Genomic DNA, 7,719 nt, shown 5'->3' with positions numbered 1-7,719 from the left:
GGTGGTAAAGAAGCCCCCTGCCAATGCAGGAGATGCAGGTTCGTTTCCTGGGTTGAGAAGATCCCCTGGGTCTAGAAGATCCTCTGGAGAAGGAGATGGCAACTCACCCCAGTATTCTTGCCTGGGAAATCTCATGGACAGAGGAACCTGGTGAGCTACAGTCCATGGGGTCGCAAAAGAGTTGGACAGAACCTAGTAACTAAACAACAACAAATGGTACCTGACCACCGCTATGAAACTCCAATTTTAACTGAAATTCTACTATGCCTTCCCATCAGTTACTAGTTACTCTTTTAGGCATTAATTTGCAGCTGAGAGATCCATTTAAGAGAGGGTATAATTTAAGTAGGCCTGTGATTTGATTCTAAATCACACTTGTCTACCTCCTTATTCCCATTGTTTAAGGTGATTACATTTACTCTTTAAAGCGATTATGTGGACAAAGTAAGATTTACTTAAAACATTAAAAAACAGTCAATCGATTTATTTCATCAGTTCTTAACTAAAATATCATAAAAGGATATCTTGGGGAAAGACATTTCAGGTAGATCATGGGAGTGATGGATAATTCAAAACTTTTACCTGTCAATGTTGAAACAGTCTCAAGCTTTCTTGCTTACTAGCTACAAAATTGGTATGGATAACTTAATTGAATTATTAACTCTCCAGGATTCCTCACACAACTCAATCTTCCAATTGAGTCTCACCAAAACTGTCAAAATTGTAAGTTAACAAAGTCTGATGAGGGCCATGTGTTTTCTAATAAGAGCCTCTTCTGTCTCCAGTCTACTCCTGAAAATTCTATTTGGGTATCAGAGCACTTTGGGGCAGGGAACTGTGTGCCCTGAGGATGTGGGATCTTAGTTCCCTGACCAGGGATCAAAACCACACCCCCTGCATTGGAGGTGAAGGGGTTTAACCACTGGATCACCAGAGAAGTCCCTAGAGCACTTCTGATTGGCACCTGCTGCTAGAACAAAAACCATGTTAATATTAGCTAAAGAATACACGAGGCTACATACTACAACATTAGGTTTTAAGATATAAAGCATATAAAACAATTCATTAAACTGACAGGAATGAAGCAAACTACTTTGGATCATTCTAAATTATTTAGCTGAGGTATTCACAAAATCATGCCATGTCCAATCTATATTAAGGAATACTATAATTCAAATTTGTCATTATAACAAAAATAGGAGTAGTTTTCAGAACCATATACAAGTTTCTTGTAATTTTCCTCACCACACTAACCTTATTTCTTCCTATAGTTAAGTGAAAGTCGCTCAGTCGTGTCTGACTCTTTGCGACCCCATGGCCTATATGGAATTCTCCAGGCCAAATACTGGGTCGGTAGCCTTTCCCTTCTCCAGAGGATCTTCCCAACTCAGGGATAGAACCCAGGTCTCCCGCATTGCAGGCAGACTCTTTACCAGCTGAGACACAAGGGAGCCCAAGAATACTGGAGTGGGTAGCCTATACCTTCTCCAGAGGATCTTCCCAACCCAGGAATCGAACCGGGGTCTCCTGCGTTGCAGGTGGATTCTTTACCAACTGAGCTATCAGGGAAACCCTATACTTAATGGTGCTATTAAAAATATACTTGTTTTAACCCCTGATTTTAATATCAGTTATGTTTTGATAATCCTAAAAAAAAGTGAAAAATAACTGTTGAAATTTAGATATTCTGATTAAAACAAAACGACAGAGCAACTAAGACTTCACAAACTCAAACATGAACTGCACAGGTTAGAAGTGATGGCCAAATTTCGTAAAACAGACTTCATTAACGTTGACTTTTTAAGGTACAAAATACTAGTGATGTATCATCACTGGCTTTCATATGTATAAAAGGTGAAAGTCTCAGTTGTTCAGTTGTATTCAACTCTTTGCAACCCCATGGACTGTAGCCCCTGGGCTCTCTATCCATGGACTTCTCCAGGCAAGAATACTGGAGTAGGTGGCCATTCCCTTCTCAAGGGGATCTTCCCAACCCAGGGATTGAACCTGGGTCTTCTGCACTGCAGGCAGATTCTTTACTATCTGATCCCTCCTATGTATAGCCTGTACCTCAAAGCTTAGCGTGAACTAAGACATGGAACTCTGAATTCTAAAAATCCACTGCCCAAATGGAGGAGAATGTTGTTGTTTGGTTGTGTTCGACTCTTTGTGACCTATGGACTGTTGCGTGTCAGGCTTCCCTATCCTTCACCATATCCCAGAACTTGCTCAAATTCATGTCCATTGAGTCGGTGATGCCATCTAACATCTCATCTTCTGTTATCCCCTTCTGCTCCTGCCTTCAATCTTTCCCAGCATCAGGGTTTTTCTAACAAGTTGGCTCTTTGCATCAGGTGGCCAAAGTACTGGAGTTTTAGCTTCCGCCAGCAGTCCTTCCAATGAATATTCAGGATTGATTTCCTTTAGGATTGACTGGTTTGATCTCCTTGTTCTCCAAGGGACTCCCAAGAGCCTTCTTCAACACCACAGTTCAGTTCAGTTGTTCAGTCGTGTCCAACTCTTTGCGACCCCATGGACTACAGCACACCAGGCCTCCCTGCCCATCACCAACTCCCGGAGTCCACCCAAACTCATGTCCATTGCGTCAGTGATGCCATCCAACCATCTCATCCTCTGTGGTTCCCTCTTCCGCCTTCAATCTTTCCCAGCATCAGGGTCTTTTCAAATGAGTCAGCTCTTCCCATCAGGTGGCCAAAGTATTGGAGTTTCAGCTTCAGCATCAGTCCTTCCAATGAATATTCAGGACTGATATCCTTTAGGATGGACTGGTTGGATCTCCTTGCAGTCCAAGGAACTTCTCCAAAACCACAGTTCAAAAGCATCAATTCTTCAGCGCTCAGCTTTCTTTATAGTCCAACTCTCACATCCATATGTGACTACTGGAAAAACCATAGCTTTGACTAGACGGACCTTTGTTGGCAAAGTAATACCTCTGCTTTTTGATATGCTGTCTAGTTAGCATATCAGCAGTCGAGGTTAGTCATAGCTTTGCTTCCAAGGAGCAAAGTGTCTTTTAATTTCATGGCTGCAGTCACCATCTACGGTGATTTTGGAGCTCATGACAACAAAGTCTCTCACTGTTTTCATTGTTTCCCTATGTATTTACCATGAAGCGATGAGACTGGATGCCATGATCTTAGTTTTTTGAATGTTGAGTTTTAAGCCAGCCTTTTCACTCTCCTCTTTCACCTCCACCAAGAAGCTCTCTAGTTCCTCTTTGCTTTCTGCCCTAAGGGTGGTGTCATCTGCTTATCTGAGGTTATTGATACTGAGGAGAATACTACAGATTCACAAAAATAACCTTAAAAAACTTAGGCTATCATATTTTCAGTGATGTTCAAGTTGTGCGTTAGCATATTCTTATTTTACAACAAAGCTATTACTTTTACAAATGGAAATGACTGAGAAAATTTCCCATCCCTTCTCTTTCTGTTGTAAAAGGTTCTCAGTGTGAAAGAGACAAAGACTAGGAAATAACGTGGAAGTGAGCTCATTCACTATGGCAATAAGCCTTACTTTTTCAGTCAAAGTAACAGGAAACCACAAATTGATATCTAGGGACAGGGATTAAAGAGTTTATTACATGCAATGTTGTTTCATATTCCTTATCAATTTGAGTACTCTTTCAAACTCTAACTCAGTATTTAGCATCTAATAAAATGCGTAAAGGATTACATCTATCTAACCCCAAATCTCCATAACCAAACATTCTTATTAGAAGTGAAAAAACCCCATAAGAAAGTATTGCAGGGTTTTAAAAAAAAGCAAATCAGAAATTGTTAAATGCTGAATGCCATGGGGGAAAAAATACACAAAAACACATGTGCATATGTACATATATAAACACACATAAAATATAAATATATATTTATATATCTCAATCAGGAAGTTTTGGAAGATAATGGAAACCTTCAGCAAAGCAGAACCAGGTTCCAAGTTCCAGATTTAAAATGGTGATTGAAATGTGCCTCTGACTTCAGCAACCACTAGTGAGCCCTGAGGACTTCCTTCTCAAAGGAACAAGGGGGCAACTAGAATCAAGAGGTACAATCTCCAGAAACCTGGTCCTCTCTCCATCTGGTCCTTAATCAGGACCACCATTCATCTCAGACTCACAAGTAAGTAAGTACAGCGTGATTTATGAGTTTCCAACCCTCTTTTAAACTTCCAGACTTTCTCTATTTGCCTTACATCTTGGACCAAAGACTAAATTTCTCATTCCACATGTGGTGCTAGTGGTAAAGAACCCACCTGCCAATGCTTGAAGACTCAAGAGATGCGGGTTAGATCCCTGGGTAGGGAAGATCCCTGGAGAAGGGGCATGGCAACCCATTCCAGTATTCTTGCCTAGAGAATCCCATGGACAGATGAGACTGGTGGACTACTGTCCACAGGGTCACAAAAAGTCAGACAAAACTGAAGCGACTTAGCATGCAAGCATGTAGAAAAAACACTCACTGAATTCTATTAATTAAAAATAAAAGACATGACAAGAACCATCATTTAAAAGTCTATAAACAATAAATGCTGAAGAGGTTGTGGAGAAAGGGGAACCCTCTTGCACCATGGGTGGGAATGTAAGTTGATACAGCCACTATGGAGTATATAGTATGGAGGTTCCTTAAAAAACTAAGAGACGTGAAAGCAATTAGAAAACTCAAACACTCACTCTACATAAAGCAACTAATAAAGAATAAACACAAAGACAATTGCCTTTTTGTAAATAATAAGCAGGGGGAAAGCCGGAAATTAATAACTTTATATTTGAACCACACAATATAATTTACAAAATGATCTCTACATATTCTCACTTAATTCTCCACAAACCCAAGCCTTGACTTAAACTATATTCAAATTTATGTAAAATATGTTTCTATTAGTGAAGATGTACCACAGACAATTCCGTGAAATACTGCCTTTGAACTACACAAGGTATACAAAGTCCTGTCTGACATAATTCACACAGGACTTTATAATTTTCTAAGTAGTACAGCTTTGATAGTTCTCAGCTCAACATGTTTCAGAACAAAATCCAATTTCATAACCACTCTAAAAGTACATCCTCCTGGAATGTTATTTTACTTAAAGATATGGGGGAGGGGGAGGCTTTCACTGTTCTGTTTTCAAAAGTTACTGCAGCAGACATTAAAAAAAAAAAAAAAAAATCAGGACTTTGCTTTTGATATGGCCCAGGTTTGTGTTTTTTTTTTAATAAAAGGCCAAAGAACAGAATGACTGTAAGTGCAATGAGTGCTTACAAAGGGACTCTAGTGGTATAACTAATGCAGTCCCACCATAATGAAGAGGATAAAATACTGTGTGAAAATATTAAAGTACTGCATCATTGGCCATAACTACTAGGCCAGCAGTGGCTTCCTGAGTTTAGGGAGGCCTGTGTGGCTAACTTCTGAATAATTATTAACAACCTAAGTCCTAGATTTTTCTTAATTTTTAATTACACAAAACACCACTGGTTCACAAACTGATTTATCTTGATGCTGTACATGTACTGTGTTCAAATGCTGTATTTACTTCCATAGAAGCTAAAAACAAGGATAAATAAAATAATCTGAAGCATAAATATGAAACCAACAAAAACAGAAAAGCTATTAAGAACAACCTGAAATCAAGGGATCTCTCAATTATCCACATGGAGTTGTGCAGACAACTGAAGCTCAAATAAAAATGTTAATTCAGGAGTTTCTGGTATACAGATAGCCGGTATGTCAAAGAAGTTGCAGGCAGTGACAAAATTGCTCAAAATATCAATGATTTATACAGTGAAAAAGAGGTCCAATGCTAAACCCTAAGAAGCTCCAACATTTGATGTTGAGTAGCTGATGAAAGGAGCTACTTTAAGCCAGTGGAATGGAGTTTCAAGGAGTCAACTATTAGGTTGATGCAAAAGTAATTGCAGTTTTACAATGTTGCACTTTTCTGTTTGATATTGAGACACATTGTTAAATAAATGTGGTTATGTTATACATCTTTTTAATGTATATTTCTAAATATTTTGCTAATAACTTTTAACTTACTGTTTTTATTTATTTCAGACTAGGGAAATGATGTTAGACAAAAAGCAAATTGGAGCGATTCTCTTATTCAAGTTCAAAATGGGTCTCAAAGCAGCAGAGACAATGCACAACATCAACACATTTGGCCCAGGAACTGCTAACGAACATACAGTGCAGTGGTGGTTCTTGTTCTGCAAAGGAGATGAGAGCCTTGACGATAATGAGCATAATGGAAGTTGGAAGTTGACAACGACCAATTCAGAGGATCATTGAAGCTGATTCTCTTACGACTACATGAGAAGTTGCCAAAGAACTCGACATCAACCATTCTACAGGTTTTGCAATTTGAAGCAAACTGGAAAGGTGAAAAGGCTTGGTAAGTGGGTGGTGCCTCATGAGCTGATTGAAAAATCAAAAATATCATTCTGAAGAGTCGTCTTCTCTTATTCTACACAACAACAACAAATCATTTCTCATCAGACTGTGATGTGTGACAGAAAGTGGACTTTATACGACCAAGAAGCTCCAAAGCACTTCCCAAAGCCAAACTTGCACCAAAAAAAGATCATGGTCAACGTTTGGTGGTCTGCTGCTGCTCTGATCCACATCTTTCTGAATCCTAGTGAAACTGTTACATTTGAGAAGTATGCTCAGCAAATCAGTGAGATGCACTGAAAACTGCAATGCCCGCAGCCAACACTGGTCAACAGAACGGGCCCAACTCTTCTCCACGACAACATCTGATCGCACATCTTACAAGTGATGCTTCAAAAGTTGAATGAATTGGGACTACGAAGCTTTGCCTCATCCACCATATTCACCTGACTTCTCGTCAACTGACTGCCACGTTCTTCAAGCACCTCAACATCTTTTTGCAGGGAAAATGCTCCCACAACCAGGAGGAAGTAGAAAATGCTTTCCAAGAGTCAGTCGAATCCCAAGGCACATATTTTTATGCTATGGGAATAAACAAACATTTTTTGTTGGCAAAAATCTGTTGATTGTAATGATTTCTATTTTCATCAATAAAGATGTGTTTGAGCCTAGTTACAATGATTTAAACTGACGGTCTGAAACCTCAAATACTTTTTCACCAACCTAATTAAGAGGTCATGTAGAATGAGGGCTGAAAAACAGCCACTGTATTTAAACAACATGGAACTCAATAACATGGAACTATTTTTGTACAATATGATTTAGTATCATTATGGCATATTTCCCTTTATGACAATTTTGGGAAAAGTTCCTGTGTTTCCTTTGTTAATTTTCCTTATGAATTTAAGGGTAACTGTAAAGTTCCAAAATAAAAATTTTCTTTTATTATTTTGGCTGAAATTTTTATTATGTCTATGAACTTGTTAAGAGAATAGACATTTTTACAATAATTAGTCTTCTCTTTCATAAACAATGTATTTATTTGTATAAATCAACAGATTTCAATCACCTAACTTCAGTAAATTTACAGATTAAAGTTGTTATCTAGTTGTATTAAAATGCACACCTGAGGAGAAAAGGGAACCTCTTACAGTATTGGTGGGACTCTAAGTTAGTATAGCCACTATAGAAAACAGTATTGAGTTTCCTCAGAAAACTAAAATTACCATACAATCCAGCAACTCTACTCTGAGGCATATATCCAGACAAAATTCTTAATTCAAAATGATACATTCACCCCTGTGTTCAT

At 38.5% G+C, this 7,719-nt stretch overlaps 1 protein-coding gene across 9 annotated transcripts in view; it reads right to left on the bottom strand.

Annotated features, from left to right (window-relative positions):
* The window catches only part of RNF38 (ring finger protein 38), an 80,266-nt gene that overhangs the window by 35,690 nt on the left and 36,857 nt on the right, over positions 1-7,719 (bottom strand). The gene's annotated exons all lie outside the window — the stretch shown is intronic.

The sequence above is a fragment of the Bison bison genome, unplaced genomic scaffold (genome assembly GCF_000754665.1).
Source record: "Bison bison bison isolate TAMUID 2011002044 unplaced genomic scaffold, Bison_UMD1.0 scf7180017864230, whole genome shotgun sequence".
NCBI classification, from domain to species: Eukaryota; Metazoa; Chordata; class Mammalia; order Artiodactyla; family Bovidae; genus Bison; species Bison bison.
The sequence above is the reverse complement of the archived record's forward strand: the minus strand, read 5'-3'. Positions and strand labels throughout refer to the sequence as shown.